At 42.2% G+C, this 19,024-nt stretch overlaps 1 protein-coding gene across 2 annotated transcripts in view; it reads left to right on the forward strand.

Moving 5' to 3' along the window:
• Positions 1 to 15,605: 15,605 nt before the first annotated feature.
• Positions 15,606 to 19,024, forward strand: part of rusc2 (RUN and SH3 domain containing 2) — a 46,889-nt gene continuing 43,470 nt past the window's right edge. For both annotated transcript variants that reach the window (XM_062050675.1, XM_062050676.1), the window contains exon 1: positions 15,606 to 15,743. The gene's annotated coding sequence lies outside the window, so the exon portion shown is untranslated. The remainder of the gene's footprint in view (positions 15,744 to 19,024) is intronic.

A 19,024-nucleotide genomic window follows, 5' to 3' on the forward strand; every position in this document is an offset into this window, starting at 1 on the left:
TACTCCAGCCCTGACTGGAGGGCAAAGCAGGACTAAATAGTAGCTGGCTGATTGACACCAGGTGTGGCCAGGTGCCAATCAGCCACAGCTGAGGGGGAAAAGCACTCAGGGATACAAGCAGGAAATAAAGACAAAATAAGAGCGCTTACAGGAAATAAAGACAGACAGAGGAAAAACTCAAAACATAACTAAACTGTCAGTGACAAACCTGACAGTAACTAGTTACTGTTACTAGTTACTTTATTTAAAAAGTAACTCAGTTACTAACTCAGTTACTTACACCAAAAAGTAATGTGTTACTGTGAAAAGTAACTAGTTACTTCTTTTTTTCTTCTTTTTTTTTTTTAAATCTCCCATTAATGCCCTTTTAGCCTTCATTTCAGTACTGTTATTGCATTACATGCATTGTTATCTTCCTTTTAATATAATTAATGAAAAACAGATACTGATACCACTGAAATTGTAGTATCAGTCCTATACTGATACCGCTGATATTGATACTGTCAATATTTGGGTCGATTAATTCAAACCTAATGTCGATTCATGGCTCCAAAGTTATCAAATAGAGCTAATTTTTTAATGAAAGGTTTCATAAACAATGTATTCATTTATTTATTATCGTATTCATCCAGCAGTCGTATGCAAAATAAATAAAATAAAGGGACAAGCAGTAGAAAATGGATGGATGGATGGATATGAAGTAAATAGAGTATATAAAATAAATAAAGTATATGAAATAAATAAAGTATGAAATAAATAAAGTACATAATAAGATAAAGTATATGAAATAAATGAAGTATATAAAATAGGGTATTTAAAATAAAGTATATGAAATAAATAAAGTATATGAAATAATGAAGTATATAAAATAAAGTATATGAAATAAAAAGTATATGAAATAATGTAGTATATAAAATTAGAAAAGTATATGAAATAAAGTATATAAAATAAAGTATATTAAATAAATAAAGTAAATGAAATAAAGTATATAAAATAAAGTATATGAAATAATGAAGTATATAAAATAAATAAAGCATATAAGTATAAGTAAATAGACTATATAAAATAAATGAAGTATATAAAATAATAAAATAAAGTATATGAAATAAATAAAGATTATGAAATAAAGTATATGAAGTGGCGGCGTGGCGAAGTTGGTAGAGTGGCCGGGCCAGCAATCGGAGGGTTGCTGGTTACTGGGGTTCAATCCCCACCTTCTACCATCCTAGTCACGTCCGTTGTGTCCTTGGGCAAGACACTTCACCCTTGCTCCTGATGGCTGCTGGTTAGCGCCTTGCATGGCAGCTTCCGCCATCAGTGTGTGAATGTGTGTGTGAATGGGTGAATGTGGAAATACTGTCAAAGCGCTTTGAGTACCTTGAAGGTAGAAAAGCGCTATACAAGTATAACCCATTTATCATTTATCTATCATAAAGTACGCCGGATAGTCGAACCTCGGATCCAGGAGGAACAGTGTGGTTTTCGTCCTGGTTGTGGAACTGTGGCCCAGCTCTATACTCTCGGCAGGGTCCTTGAGGGTGCATGGCAGTTTGCCCAACCAGTCTACATGTGTTTTGTGGACTTGGAGAAGGCACTCAACCGTGTACCCCGGGAAGTCCTGTGGGGAGTGCTCAGAGAGTATGGGGTAACGGACTGTCTTATTGTGGCGGTCCGTTCCCTGTATGATCAATGTCAGAGCTTGGTCCGCATTGCCGGCAGTAAGTCGGACACGTTTCCAGTGAGGGTTGGACTCCGCCAAGGCTGCCCTTTGTCACAGGTTCTGTTCATAACCTTTATGGACAGAATTTCTAGGCGCAGTCAGGGCGTTGAGGGTATCTGGTTTGGTGGCTGCAGGATTAGGTCTCTGCTATTTGCAGATGATGTGGTCCTGATGGCTTCATCTGGCCAGGATCTTCAGCTCTCACTGGATCGGTTCGCAGCCGAGTGTGAAGCGACTGGGATGGGAATCAGCACCTCCAAGTCCGAGTCCATGGTTCTCGCCCGGAAAAGGGTGGAGTGCCATCTCCGGGTTGGGGAGGAGATCTTGCCCCAAGTGGAGGAGTTGAAGTACCTTGGAGTCTTGTTCACGAGTGAGGGAAGAGTGGATCGTGAGATCGACAGGGGGATCGGTGCGGCGTCTTGAGTAATGCTGACGCTGTATCGATCCGTTGTGGTGAAGAAGGAGCTGAGCCGGAAGGCAAAGCTCTCGATTTACCGGTCGATCTACGTTCCCATCCTCACCTATGGTCATGAGCTTTGGGTCATGACCGAAAGGACAAGATCACGGGTACAAGCGGCCGAAATGAGTTTCCTCCGCCGGGGGGCGGGGCTCTCCAATAGAGATAGGGTGAGAATCTCTGTCATCTGGGAGGAGCTCAAAATAAAGCTGCTGCTCCTCCACATGGAGAGGAGCCAGATGAGGTGGTTCGGGCATCTGGTCAGGATGCCACCCAAACGCCTCCCTAGGGAGTAGGCCACGGGGAAGACCCAGGACACGTTGGGAAGACTGTCTCCCGGCTGGCCTGGGAACGCCTCGGGATCCCCCGGGAGGAGCTGGACGAAGTGGCTGGGGAGAGGGAAGTCCCTTCTTAGGCAGCTGTCCCCGCGACCCGACCTCGGATAAGCGGAAGAAGATGGATGGATGGATGGAAATAAAGTATATAAAATAAAGTATATGAAATAAATAAAGTATATGGTTTCATAAATACACCTTACGGTGCAACCTGGACACATCATCAGTGATTCTCCCGGGGTCATAGGGTGTTTCGGGTCTTAATCAAACACCCTCTCCCGGGCGACCCAGCCGAGGGTGATCTGTCCCTCGACTTGTGTCCAGGTAGCGCTCCACGCCACGCGTCCCCCCTCTGACGGTCTACCCCGGGGTTGCGCCGGTGGTGCTTGGAGGTTCCAGGCACTGTGGGGAGTGTCCGGGCCTGGGTCCTCCTCCGTCTCATCAGGGCCGTACAAGGTACTGGCCCTGTGCGTTGCACCACGGGTTTCCTCAGGCAGCATATCTTGATCTTATATGTCTTCAGGGTTTTTCGCAGCGTTATATGGGTGCTCCCTTGCGGGAGCTGCAGCTTGGGATGCTACCCCTCCCTGCCCCGGTTGCCGTCTTTCCGGGCTGTCAACTGTCTCTCCAGTAGTCACCACCCTATCGGGGTTGTCATCCAGCCTCTTCCTGGAAGTCAATGGCGATGCCATACTGGATCGTTTTCATAAATACACCTTACGGTGCAACCTGGACACATCATCAGTGATTCTCCCGAGGTTATAGGGTGTTTCGGGTCTTTATCAAACACCCTCTCCGGGCGACCCAGCCGAGGGTGATCAGTCCCTTGACTTGTGTCCAGGTAGCGCTCCGCTCCACGCCACGCGTCCCCCCTCCGACGGTCTGCCCCGGGGTTGCGCCGGTGGTGCTTGGAGGTTCCAGGCACTGTGGGGAGTGTCCGGGCCTGGGTCCTCCTCCGTCTCATCAGGGCCGTACAAGGTACTGGCCCTGTGCGTTGCACCACGGGTTTCCTCAGGCAGCATATCTTGATCTTATATGTCTTCAGGGTTTTTCGCAGCGTTATATGGGTGCTCCCTTGCGGGAGCTGCAGCTTGGGATGCTACCCCTCCCTGCCCCGGTTGCCGTCTTTCCGGGCTGTCAACTGTCTCTCCAGTAGTCACCACCCTTTCGGGGTTGTCATCCAGCCTCTTCCTGGAAGTCAATGGCGATGCCATACTGGATCGTTTTCATAAATACACCTTACGGTGCAACCTGGACACATCATCAGTGATTCTCCCGAGGTTATAGGGTGTTTCGGGTCTTTATCAAACACCCTCTCCGGGCGACCCAGCCGAGGTTGATCAGTCCCTCGACTTGTGTCCAGGTAGCGCTCCGCTCCACGCCACGCGTCCCCCCTCCGACGGTCTGCCCCGGGGTTGCGCCGGTGGTGCTTGGAGGTTCCAGGCACTGTGGGGAGTGTCCGGGCCTGGGTCCTCCTCCGTCTCATCAGGGCCGTACAAGGTACTGGCCCTGTGCGTTGCACCACAGGTTTCCTCAGGCAGCCTATCTTGATCTTATATGTCTTCAGGGTTTTTCGCAGCGTTATATGGGTGCTCCCCTATGAAATGAAGTATATAAAATAAAGTATATGAAATAAATAAAGTATATAAAATAAAGTATATGAAATAAATCAAATATATAAAATAAAGTGTATGAAATAAAATATATAAAATAAAGTATATGAAATAAATAAAGTATATGAAATAAAGTATATAAAATAAATAAAATAAATAATAAAAATAAAAAGAGCTGAGCCAGAAGGCAAAGCTCTCGGTCTACCGAGCTATCTACATTCCTACTCTCACCTATGGTCATGAAGTGTGGGTAATAACCGAAAGAATAAGATCGCGGATACAAGCGGCCGAAATGAGTTTCCTCAGAAAAGTGGCTGGCATCTCCCTTAGAGATAGGGTGAGAAGTGCAGTCACCCGAGAGAGACTCGGAGTAGAGCCGCTGCTCCTTCGCTTGGAAAGGAGCCAGTTTAGGTGGTTCGGGCATCTCGTGCGGATGCCTCATGAGCGTCTCCCTAGGGAGGTCCTTGTTGCACGTCCCACTGGGAGGAGGCCCCGCGGCAGGCCATGGACCAGATGGGGGGATTACATCTCCTCTCTGGCCTGGGAACGCTTCGGGATTCCCCAGGAGGAAGTCGCAGATGTTGCTCTGGAGAGGGAAGTCTGGGGGTCTCTGCTGGAGCTGTTGTCCCCGCGACCCAATTCCGGATAAGCGGTTAAAGATGAAGATGAAGAGAAATAAAGTGTATGAAATAAAGTATATAAAATAAAGTATATGAAATAAAGTATATGAAATAAAGTGTATAAAATAAAGTATATTAAATAAATGAAGTATGTGAAATAAATAAAGTACATAAAATTAAGTATATGAAATAAATGAAGTACATAAAATAAAGTTTTTTTTTTCAAGTATATGAAATAAAGTATTTTGAAGTGTTTTTTTAAAAGCAGACCTTCTATCTAAATATGTTTCTGTTGTAGATCTAATAGAATATATTGTAAATAATAATAATGATAACAATAATAATAATAATAACCCCTAAAGGGACGAACGGTAGAAAATGGATGGATGGATGGATGGATGGATGGATGGATGGATAATGACATATTTGGTAAATGGATAAAGGCGCGGTGCTGCCATCTAGCGGCACAAACACATCCTACACGTGATTGATTGATTGAGACTTTTATTAGTAGGTTGCACAGTGAAGTACATATTCCGTACAATTGACCACTAAATGGTAACACCCGAATAAGTTTTTCAACTTGTTTGAGTCGGGGTTCACTTAAATTGATTCATGATACAGATATATACTATCAGATATATACTATCATCATAATACAGTCATCACACAAGATAATCACATTGAATTATTTACATTATTTACAATCCGGGGTGTGGAGGGGGTTAGGTTTGGTTGTTATCATCAGTCATCAACAATTGAGAACAGAGAAATGGATATTGGAACAGTGTAGGTCTGACTTGGTAGGATATATATATATATATATATATATATATATATATATATATATATATATATATATATATATATATATATATGTATATATATATAGAGAGAGAGAGAGAGAGAGAGAGAGAGAGAGAGAGAGAGAGAGAGAGAGAGAGAGAGAGAGAGAGAGAGAGAGAGAGAGAGAGAGAGAGAGAGAGAGAGAGGGGGCATAAGAAAAAGTATCTGCATTTGATTATTAACAATCCGGGGAGGGTGTTAGTTTAGGGTTGTAGCTGCCTGGAGGTGTACTTTTATTGCGGTTTTGAAGGAGGATAGAGATGCCCTTTCTTTTACACCTGTTGGGAGTGCATTCCATATTGATGTGGCATAGAAAGAGAATGAGTTAAGACCTTTGTTAGATCTGAATCTGGGTTTAACGTGGTTAGTGGAGCTCCCCCTGGTGTTGTGGTTATGGCGGTCATTTATGTTATGGAAGTAGTTTGACATGTACTTCGGTATCAGGGAGATGTAGCGGATTTTATAGACTAGGCTCAGTGCAAGTTGTTTTACTCTGTCCTCCACCCTGAGCCAGCCCACTTTGCAGAAGTGGGTAGGAGTGAGGTGTGATCTGGGGTGGAGGTCTAGAAGTAATCTGACTGGCTTGGTCTGGGATGTTTGGAGTTTAGATTTGAGGGTTTTGGAGGTGCTAGGGTACCAGGAGGTGCATGCGTAATCGAAAAAGTGTTGAACGAGAGTTCCCGCCAGAATCCTCATGGTGCTTTTGTTGACCAGAGAGGAGATTCTGTAGAGAAATCTTGTTTGTTGGTTGACCTTTTTGATTACCTTGGTTGCCATTTTATCACAGGAAAGATTAGCCTCTATAATGGAACCTAGGTAGGTGATAACAATGTCACCCACTTTTATAGTGAAGTCATTGACTTTCTTAAGGTTGATGTGGGACCCAAACAGGATGGATACCGTTTTACCCAAGTGTATGGATAGCTTGTTGTCAGCGAGCCAGGTGCAAGTTCTACAGAGTTCAGCACTGAGGATTTTCTCCACCTGTGACTTGTCCCTGTCAGATACCAGCAAGGCCGAGTCATCCGCAAACAAGAACAATTCACAGTCGCATGCCGATGACAAGTCGTTTATGTACATTAGGAACAGTAAATGCCCTAATATACTGCCTTGGGGGACTCCACAGCTTACCTAGAGGGGGGGGGGGGGGACACGGTGCTGTTCACCTCTACCACCTGTTCCCTCCCCTCCAAGTAAGATTGCATCCAGCTCGATGAGGTTTTGTTAAATCTGATTGCTCTGAGCTTATCCAACAGTATAGCGTGGTTAACGGTGTCAAAGGCCTTCTGAAGGTCCAGCATGACCATGCCGCAGTATTTGCCCGCGTCCACCTCATGTTTGATGTGGTCGGTCAGATAGAGAAGGCATGTGTCAGTGGAGTGGTTAGTTCTGAAGCCGGATTGGAATTTGTACATGAGTTTATTAGTGGCAAGGTAACTATCGACCTGTTCATAAACAATTTTTTCCATTACTTTCCAAATGGAACTGAGAATAGAAACAGGTCGTTAGTTGCCAGGTTCCAATTTGTTTCCTTTTTTAAAGAGGGGAGTTACTCTTGCTATATTAAAATCTTTTGGTATTTGGCCTTGTGAAATTGAGAGGTTTATTATGTGCGTGATGATTGGGGCAATGATGGAGGCAGAGTCCCTGAGGAATCTGGAGGGAATATTATCAAGGCCGGTGGCCTTGTTTGGGTGGAGCGCGCTCAATTTTTTAAGCACCTCATCAACTGTGACCATTTCTAATTTGAAATCATTGTTGGATACTCCTAGCTTTCTGTAGAAGGCTTTAATGTGTTCTACACCAAAGCGACCAGAGTGGTGGGACAGCTTGTTGACAAGAGTTGCGGCTATGCTGGTGAAAAAGGTGTTAAGTCTGCTTGCTACCTCCATTTTGTCTGTAATGAGGGAGTCACCCTCCTTGATGCTGATGTTGGTGAGTCTGGTTTTAAGTTTTTGGCCGCAACCGGGAAGCTGATTGTTGACAATTTTCCAGAGCTCACGTGGCTTATTTGTGTTTTCCTCTATTTTGTCGTTAATGTAATTTTTTTTTAAGGATTTAGTCAGGTTGGTTGACTTATTTCTTCATTTATTGCATTCTTTTTTGAGAGTTGAAAGGAGTGATTTGAGGTTGACCAATCTGTTAGGGTTGGGTCGCATGTTAGTGTTTGCCAAGAACTGACGGACCTCCGGAAGCAGAGTGCGGGTAAGAAAATGATTTATTCTCAGAAATCAGGCAAGTATAGACACAAACAGAAAAGCATGGGGAAACTATGGCAAAGGTTAGCATAGAAGTGAGGATAAACACATAAATGTTGCATCAAGCAAACTAAACAGCCAGACAGAGTGTGGCCAGAGGCAGGAAAACAAAGCTCTCAGATTAGTGACCGGGAACAGGTGAGCGTCCCGACCACTAACCAGAGGCAGGTGAATATAATCAGCACCCATGGCAACCAGGAACACAAACAGGGGTGCTGAAACAAAAACAAGAGAATGCTAAACTTAAAGAAAACATGATGATCACACAATATATATTATAGTAATTAATATCAGTATACATAATAATGATAATAAATGTCAGTATATATAATAATAATTGATATCAGTATACATAATAATAATTAATATCAGTATATATAATAATAATTAATATCAGTTCCGGTTCACCGTGCGTGACTGCTCGCCGTCTGTTCGCTGTTGCGAAAAAGCTAAGTAGCGCTCTATCTGTGTGCTTTTAATTGTTCTACAGCTTTCTTTATCACTTCTCAAACATTTTTTGGTACTATTTAACTTGCAAATCACCCGATCTCTGTCCCACCACCCTTTCCTCAGCTAGCTAGCTGCTAAGCTAGCGCGGAGAAAGGCAGCGCCGGTCAGTAAGAAGCTACTCCTACAGACCGCGACCACTTCCCTGAGGACAGCAGGAACTTCACTCGGTGACAGAAAACACTGTGAGTAATGGCTTCCTGCGCGTCTTGCACCATACTCACGGAGAGGTTGGCTCTGCTAGAGGGCCGTGTCCGCCAGTTAGAGCAGAGTAATGTCGTAACTTTAGATGTTGCGGACACATCTGCTAGCGTTAGCTGTAGCGAGCTAACTAGCCCAGCTTGTAGCAGTCCTAAGCGGCCTACAAGCTACGGTGTACCGGTTGAGACGCATAATAGATTTAGCTCTTTAGCTAGTCCTACACCCCAGTCTACCGGGCACCACACCTTAGTTATAGGGGACTCCATCACCCGAAACATAAAGCTTAGCAAACCAGCCACAATAAAGTGTATCCCCGGGGCCAGAGCACCTGACATTGAAGCTAATCTTAGGGAGCTAACTCGCAACAGGCCTAGTAAACACGTACGACAGGCTAATCGCACCACTAATTATGCGAATATAGTTGTACACGTTGGCTCCAATGACACTAGAATGAGACAGTCAGAGATTACAAAGAGAAACATAGCCAGGACTTGTGATCTCGCCAGAAAGATGTCCAGGCATCGAGTAATTGTCTCTGGCCCCCTGCCTGCGAGAGGCAATGATGAGAGATATAGCAGATTAGTCTCGCTTAACAAGTGGTTGGCTAGCTACTGTAGGACGCAGGGACTAACGTTTATTGATAACTGGCCCTCTTTCTGGGGCAAACCAGGCTTGCTGATGAGAGACGGCCTTCACCCTAACCAGGAAGGCGCCATCATCCTGTCTAGAAACATAGACTACTATTTAAGTCTCACTTGACTGACTACACTAGAGCAAGCCCGGTCACAGGCAATTACAATGTCTGTTAGTCCGGGTGAGGAGTCAGTTAAGCTAGAACTAGCCAGCGCCAGGCTGGATAATCCATGTACGCATAGCAATTCTCTTAGAATAATACACAATTCACATAATGTTTTTTCTGTTGTGTCTGTGTCAGAGGTGGACATGCATTCTACTGAGGTGGCAAATTATGATATGTCCAGTCTATTGCAGCACCAAGCAAACAATCGGAAAATTCCCGTCATATCAATTCCTAGATATGGTCGAAACTATTTAAAGTGCACTACGCATAATAAACGCAACATTGTTAATATTGCCACTACGGATAATCTTAACAAAAACTCGTCAAAACAGCCCAATACCTATAATATGGGCTTTTTAAACATAAGATCATTGTCTCCCAAGGCGTTATTGGTTAATGAGGTCATTAGAGACAACAATCTTAACGTCATTGGTCTTAGCGAAACCTGGCTCAAACCGGACGAATTTTTTGCGCTCAATGAGGCATCTCCTCCTAACTATACGAATGCGCATGTTGCCCGCCCTCTTAAAAGGGGAGGGGGTGTCGCACTAATATACAATGAAAATTTCAACCTTACCCCTAACCTAAATAATAAATATAAATCGTTTGAGGTGCTTACTATGAGGTCTGTCACACCGCTACCTCTCGACCTGGCTGTTATCTACCGCCCCCCTGGGCCCTATTCGGACTTTATCAGTGAATTCTCAGAGTTCGTTGCTGATCTAGTGACGCACGCCGACAATATAATCATAATGGGGGACTTTAATATCCATATGAATACCCCATCGGACCCTCAGTGCGTGGCGCTCCAAACCATAATTGATAGCTGTGGTCTTACACAAATAATACATGAACCCACGCATCGCAACGGTAATACAATAGATCTAGTGCTTGTCAGGGGTGTCACCACCTCCAAAGTTATGATACTTCCATATACTAAAGTAATGTCCGATCATTACCTTATAAAATTTGAAGTTTTGACTCTTTGTCAACAAGCTAATAATAATAATAACTGCTATAGCGGCCGCAACATTAATGCTGCCACAACGATGACTCTTGCTGACCTACTGCCTTCGGTAATAGCACCATTCCCAAATTATGTCGGCTCTATTGATAAACTCACTAACAACTTTGACGATGCCTTGCGCGAAATTATTGATAGTATAGCACCGCTAAAGCAAAAAAGGGCCCCTAAAAGGCGCACCCCATGGTTTACAGAAGAAATTAGAGCTCATAAATTATCATGTAGAAAACTGGAACGCAAATGGCGCGCGACTAAACTTGAGGTTTTCCATCAAGCATGGAGTAATAGTTTAATAACTTATAAACGCATGCTTACCTTAGCTAAAGCTAAATACTACTCAAATCTCATCCGCCTCAACAAAAACGATCCTAAATTTCTGTTTAGTACAGTAGCATCGCTAACCCAACAAGGGACTCCTCCCAGTAGCTCCACCCACTCGGCAGATGATTTTATGAATTTCTTTAATAAGAAAATTGAACTCATTAGAAAGGAGATTAAAGACAACGCATCCCAGCTACAACTGGGCTCTATTAACACAAATACGACTGTATATACGACGGACACTGCCCTCCAAAATAGTCTCTCTATTTTTGATGAAATAACATTAGAGGAATTATTACAGCGTGTAAGTGGGATAAAACAAACAACATGTTTACTTGACCCACTTCCTGGGAAACTTATCAAGGAACTGTTTGTATTATTAGGTCCATCAGTGTTAAATATTATAAACTTATCACTTTCCTCCGGCACTGTTCCCCTAGCATTCAAAAAAGCGGTTATTCATCCTCTGCTCAAAAGACCTAACCTCGATCCTGACCTCATGGTAAACTACCGACCGGTCTCCCACCTTCCGTTTATTTCCAAAATTCTCGAAAAAACTGTTGCACAGCAGCTAAATGAACACTTAGTGACTAACAATCTCTGTGAACCTTTTCAATCCGGTTTCAGGGCAAATCACTCTACGGAGACAGCCCTCGCAAAAATGACTAATGATCTATTGCTAACGATGGATTCTGATGCGTCATCTATGTTGCTGCTTCTTGATCTTAGCGCCGCTTTCGATACCGTCGATCATAATATTTTATTAGAGCGTATCAAAACACGTATTGGTATGTCAGACTTAGCCTTGTCTTGGTTTAACTCTTATCTTACTGACAGGATGCAGTGCGTCTCCCATAACAATGTGACCTCGGACTATGTCAAGGTAACGTGCGGAGTTCCCCAGGGTTCGGTTCTTGGCCCTGCACTCTTTAGTATTTACATGCTGCCGCTGGGTGACATCATACGCAAGTACGGTGTTAGCTTTCACTGTTATGCTGATGACACTCAACTCTACATGCCCCTAAAGCTGACCAACACGCCGGATTGTAGTCAGCTGGAGGCGTGTCTTAATGAAATTAAACAATGGATGTCCGCTAACTTTTTGCAACTCAACGCTAAGAAAACGGAAATGCTGATTATCGGTCCTGCTAGACACCAACATCTATTTAATAATACCACCTTAACATTTGACAACCAAACAATTAAACAAGGAGACTCGGTAAAGAATCTGGGTATTATCTTCGACCCAACTCTCTCGTTTGAGTCACACATTAAGAGTGTTACTAAAACGGCCTTCTTTCATCTCCGTAATATCGCTAAAATTCGTTCCATCTTGTCCACTAGCGACGCTGAGATCATTATTCATGCGTTCGTTACGTCTCGTCTCGATTACTGTAACGTATTATTTTCGGGCCTCCCTATGTCTAGCATTAAAAGATTACAGTTGGTACAAAATGCGGCTGCAAGGCTTTTGACAAAAACAAGAAAGTTTGATCATATTACGCCTATACTTGCTCACTTGCACTGGCTTCCTGTGCACTTAAGATGCGACTTTAAGGTTTTACTACTTACGTATAAAATATTACACGGTTTAGCTCCAGCCTATCTCGCCGATTGTATTGTACCATATGTCCCGACAAGAAATCTGCGTTCAAAGAACTCCGGCTTATTAGTGATTCCCAGAGCCAAAAAAAAGTCTGCGGGCTATAGAGCGTTTTCTATTCGGGCTCCAGTACTCTGGAATGCCCTCCCGGTAACAGTTAGAGATGCTACCTCAGTAGAAGCATTTAAGTCCCATCTTAAAACTCATTTGTATAATCTAGCCTTTAAATAGACCCCCCCTTTTTTAGACCAGTTGATCTGCCGTTTCTTTTCTTCTCTCCTCTTCTCCCCTGTCCCTTGCGAGGGGGAGTTGCATAGGTCCGGTGGCCATGGATGAAGTGCTGGCTGTCCAGAGCCGGGACCCCGGGTGGACCACTAGCCTGTGCATCGGTTGGGGACATCTCTGCGCTGCTGACCCGTCTCCGCTCGGGATGGTTTCCTGTTGGCCCCGCTGTGGACTGGACTCCCGCTGATGTGTTGGATCCACTGTGGACTGGACTTTCACAATGTTATGTCAGACCCACTCGACATCCGTTGCTTTCGGTCTCCCCTAGAGGGGGGGGGTTACCCACATATGCGGTCCTCTCCAAGGTTTCTCATAGTCATTCGCCGACGTCCCACTGGGGTGAGTTTTTCCTTGCCCGTATGTGGGCTCTGTACCGAGGATGTCGTTGTGGCTTGTACAGCCCTTTGAGACACTTGTGATTTAGGGCTATATAAATAAACATTGATTGATGATTGATTGATATATATATATATATATATATATATATATATATATATATATATATATATATATATATATATATATATATATATATATATATATATATATATATATATATATATATATGTAATAAATATCAGTATACATAATGATAATTAATATCAGTATATATAATAATAATTAATATCAGTATACATAATAATAATGAAGTAGTATTGTGAAGTATTATTACTGTATTTTGTATGCATATAAGTCAACATTATTAATATTAGTACTAATAAGTATTATTATTATGAAGTAGTGGGACTGTAATATGTTAACTGACAAATAAACATTGCCAGTATTAGTACTATTAAGTAGTAGTAATGTCAAGTATTACTACTGTATTGTTTATACTGATAAGTCAACACATTTAATACTAGTATTAATAAGTAGTAGTATTGTGAAGTATTATTACTGTATTGTGTATGCTGATGAGTCAACATTATTATTTTTAGTACTATTAAGTAGTAGTATTGTGAAGAATTATTACTGTATTGTGTATGCTGATAAGTCAACATTATTATTATTAGTACTATTAAGTGGTAGTATTGTGAAATATTATTACTATGTTATGTATGCTGATAAGTCAACATTATTATTAGTAGTATTGTGAAGTATTATTATATAAATAAATAAATGATAAATGGGTTATACTTGTATAGCGCTTTTCTACCTTCAAGGTACTCAAAGCACTTTGACAGTATTTCCACATTCACCCATTCACACACACATTCACACACTGATGGCGGGAGCTGCCATGCAAGGCGCTAACCAGCAGCCATCAGGGGCAAGGGTGAAGTGTCTTGCCCAAGGACACAACGGACGTGACTAGGATGGTAGAAGGTGGGGATTGAACCCCAGTAACCAGCAACCCTCCGATTGCTGGCACGGCCACTCTATCAATTTTGCCATGCCGTCCCTATTACTGTATTGTGTATGCTGATAAGTCAACATTATTATTAATAGTACTATTAAATAGTAGTATTGTGAAGTATTTGTACTGTATTGTGTATGCTGATAAGTTAACATTATTATTATTATTAGTATTATTAAGTAGTAGTATTGTGAAGTATTATTACTATATTATGTATGCTGATAAGTTAACATTATTATTATTAGTACTATCTACTAGTATTGTGAAGTATTATTACTGTATTGTGTATGCTGATAAGTTAACATTATTATTATTACTACTATTAAGTAGTAGTATTGTGAAGTATTATTACTGTATTATGTATGCTGATAAGTTAACATTGTTATTATTAGTATTATTAGGTAGTAGTATTGTGAAATATTATTACTGTATTATGTATGCTGATCGATTACTGTAACGTATTATTTTCGGGTCTCCCTATGTCTAGCATTAAAAGATTACAGTTGGTACAAAATGCGGCTGCTGGACTCTTGACAAGAACAAGAAAGTTTGATCATATTACGCCTATACTGGCTCACCTGCACTGGCTTCCTGTGCACTTAAGATGTGACTTTAAAGTTTTACTACTTACATATAAAATACTACACGGTCTAGCTCCATCCTATCTTGCTGACTGTATTGTACCATATGTCCCGGCAAGAAATCTGTGTTCAAAGAACTCCGGCTTATTAGTGATTCCCAGAGCCCAAAAAAAGTCTGCGGGCTACAGAGCTTTTTCTGTTCGGGCTCCAGTACTATGGAATGCCCTCCCGGTAACAGTTAGAGATGCTACCTCAGTAGAAGCATTTAAGTCCCATCTTAAAACTCATTTGTACACTCAAGCCTTTAAATAGACCCCCCTTTTTTAGACCAGTTGATCTGCCGTTTTCTTTTCTCCTTTGCCCCCTCGCCGGGTTATTCCGGTTCCGGTGACCATGGATGAGGTGCTGGCTGTCCAGAGTTGGGACCCGGGGTGGACCGCTCGCCTGTGCATCGGTTGGGGACGTCTCTGCGATACTGACCTGTCTCCGCTCGGGATGGTCTCCTGCTGGCCCCACTATGGACTGGACTCTCACTGTTATGTTGGATCCACTAGGGACTGTACTTAGAGGGGGAGTTACCCACATATGCGATCCTCCCCAAGGTTTCTCATAGTCATTCACATCGACGTCCCTTGTGTGGGCTCTGTGCTGAGGATGTCGTTGTGGCTTGTGCAGCCCTTTGAGACTTTTGTGATTTAGGGCTATATAAATAAACATTGATTGATTGATTGATTGATAAGTTAACATTATTATTATTAGTACTATTTAGAAGTAGTATTGTGAAGTATTATTACTGTATTATGTATGCTGATAAGTTAACATTATTATTATTAGTACTAATAAGTAGTAGTATTGTGAAGTATTAGTACTGTATTGTGTATGCTGATAAATCAACATTATTATTAGTAGTAGTAGTATTGGGCATAGTACAGCAGGTAGATATTAATACTAAGTAAGTAGTGTACTATTAACTAGGTTAGATAAGTCAAGTGTGAGCCAATCAGATTAGTGAACTGGGAGCCTATCACATTAGCGCTCCCGCAGACGTCGTGCGTGCTCGCGCCCTACCCATCCCGTCGTCACGCACGCGCACCGTGTGTCATCATCATCATCTTGACGCGGACGAGCGTCCCACGCGCGCGCACACGTGAAGAAGAAGAAGAGGACGATTGAGAGTGACCCCCCCTGCCCCCTCCACAAAGACCACCGGGACAAGGTGAGTGTTGAATCCGCTCTTTGTGACCTGGTCCCAGGGGAAGGTAGGAGTGCGGCACCGGGAGAGGTTCGGTTCTTCCCCGGCCGGCAAACAACGCCTCGATCGGTCACTGCAAGAATGAGTCGACGTTCGTCCTCCGAGCATTGTGTCTCGTGTCCGTGGAACATTCTGGAAGGTTGTAGTGGAACATTCTGGAAGGTTGTAGACGACGTGACTTGGCGACCATCTTGTTAACAACATCGCATTGGCACAAAGGAACGTTTGTCATCATCGTTGTTGTTGCACCGCATTCAGACATTTGATTGCACACAAACATACTCAGTATGTCCGCCATTTTCGTGTTCGATTAATGACGCATTAGAGGCCCTCTGCTACATTTGATCACATATCGATCACATACATGACCGAAACAACAGCTGTCAAGGCACACAGAAGGACGCGTGTAGCGCTTCCGTAGTGATCCTTCAAAACAAAAGTGCGCTTACCGGATGTTCGCTTTAGCCTGTTCTTACATGAGATTTTCCACATCAGAGATAAAATGGATATATTACAGTAACTGTTGGTGAGTCAGTACACCACACGTAAGATGATACCACGGGCAGTAACAAGAAGTAAGCAGATATTAACAGGAAGTAAGCAGATATTAACAGGAAGTAAGGAGATATTAACAGGAAATGAACAACAACGAACCAAAAGGTAAATCCAAGTACAAACATTCATGTGTAGACCACAACAACATACCAAAAGGTAAATCGAAGTACAAACATCAATGTGTAGACCACAACAATGTACCAAAAGGTAAATCCAAGTATAAACATTGAAGTGTAGACCACAACAACATACCAAAAGGTAAATCGAAGTATAAACATCAATGTGTAGACCACAACAATGTACCAAAAGGTAAATCCAAGTATAAACATTGAAGTGTAGACCACAACAACGTACCAAAAGGTAAATCCAAGTATAAACATCAATGTGTAGACCACAACAACGTACCAAAAGGCAGCTCAAAGCGTGCGTCCAGCAGCACTTGGTGTTGTGTTGGCTTGGTGGTTCCAAAGATCTCATCGTGTCTCATCAGATTTACTACATCAGAGATTTAAAAAAAAAGTAAATAATGGGGATGATTAGAGCAAAACTAGCATGTTCACATATTTTGAACAGGTCATTTTAGGTAAAGAAAAAATACTTAACGTGGACAGTTTTGTTGATTTGGATGAAATAGGATTTTGTTGTGCGTTTATTAAATGCACACTGACGATGTGTGACATAGTGAATGTGGAGGCGTGGCTACTTTTGTGCCCCTGCTGCAACCACGCCCACTATTTGACCCAAAATAATAATGCACCGTTTGTGAAGAATCTATCCAAGGAGTGTGTTTGTCCTGTTTTGGGCTCATTTTTGGTCTTAAAAGAAGATTTAATAACATTGCAAGTAGCGATGTGCTGATCGATCGGCCACCAATCAGTATCAGTAAAAGTATGTTATTGCCATTGCCGATGAATGCCTGTAAATGCCGATCACACACACCGTTCCCTTCTGGCTCATACCTAATTTGTTTTTAGTTCCCCGGCTGACAAGTGGCTAGCAGCTAATTGTGTGCCTCCATACACAGTGTGGAGCCGCCCTATAGGTTTGTAGTAATCACCTCCATTGCGGCAAATACGCTATTTCTTAGCATTTTAAGTATTATTATCAGTGGAGGACGAGGCTAAACATGTTGCACACTAACACTCGCTAAGCTAGCTTGAAACAAGAGAAGAAATAAGTGCTTTGTAAAGTTAAAGAGTCGATAGAATTATGTTACATCAGGAAGTTAGCAGATATTAACAGGAAATGAACATGTTTATTAATAATAGTTAAAGAGAGGATAATATTACAGTAACTGCTGGTGTGTCAGCGTTGTCACAGTCAGTACATCACACGTAAGGTGGTACCAAGGGTAGTAACAAGAAGTAAGCAGATATTAACAGGAAGTAAGCAGATATTAACAGGAAATTAACACAACCCGCCTTCCGCCCGAATGCAGCTGAGATAGGCTCCAGCACCCCCTGTGACCCCAAAAAAGGGACAAGCGGTAGAAAATGGATGGATGGAATATTACAGTAATTGTTGGTGTGTCAGTACATCGCACGTAAGATGATACCAAGGGTAGTAACAGGAAGTAAGCAGATATTGACAGGAAGTAAGGAGATATTAACAGGAAGTAAGCAAATATTAACAGGAAATGAACAAGTATATTAATAATAATATACTGTAACAGTTGGTGTGTCAGCGTTGTCACAGTCAGTACGCCACACGTAAGATGATACCACGAGTAGTAACAGGAAGTAAGCAGATATTAACAGGAAGTAAGCAGATATTAACAGGAAGTAAGCAAATATTAACAGGAAATGAACAAGTATATTAATAATAATATACTGTAACAGTTGGTGTGTCAGCGTTGTCACAGTCAGTACGCCACACGTAAGATGATACCACGAGTAGTAACAGGAAGTAAGCAGATATTAACAGGAAGTAAGCAGATATTAACAGGAAGTAAGCAAATATTAACATGAAATGAACAAGTATATTAATAATAATATACTGTAACAGTTGGTGTGTCAGTACATCACATGTAAGATGATACCAAAGGTAGTAACAGTACGTAAGCAGATATTAACAGGAAGTAAGCAGATATTAACAGGAAGTAAGGAGATATTATCAGGAAATGAACAAGTATATTAATAATGATATACTGTAACAGTTGGTGTGTCAGTACACCACACGTAAGATGATACCAAGGGTAGTATCAGTATTTGATCAATACTGGAGTGATCAGGTTGATATTTTTATGTTGTTTTTGAGAGAGAGAGAGAGAGAGAGAGAGAGCTCACGCTGCTTGCCATGGGGTAATTCCGCCCTCAATGAGGACTCCCAGGTTTGATGGCAAGGCGAACTGGGAGGCATTTCATCCCACTTCTGACATCAATTGTAGAGTCCAGAAGAAGTGCACACCAAGTCTGAAGGCTGCAAATAGAAAAGAGGCATTCAATTTGTATTTAAATTGTATTTGATATGCCATTGATATTTTTTAATTATTATTATTTGAAACTAGATTTTGCATGTCACTATAAAGTTATATAAGCCTTGCTTGTTCAATATTCAATGCAAAACTTGTTTGGGTCCCTATTAAAAGGTTAATTTGTTCAACCTTGGCCCGCGGCTTTGTTCAGTTTTACATTTTGGCCCACTCTGTATTTGAGTTTGACACCCCTGTCCTAGGGGGTCTCCTGTTAGTC

Source organism: Entelurus aequoreus, linkage group LG06 (genome assembly GCF_033978785.1).
Source record: "Entelurus aequoreus isolate RoL-2023_Sb linkage group LG06, RoL_Eaeq_v1.1, whole genome shotgun sequence".
Taxonomy (NCBI): domain Eukaryota; kingdom Metazoa; phylum Chordata; class Actinopteri; order Syngnathiformes; family Syngnathidae; genus Entelurus; species Entelurus aequoreus.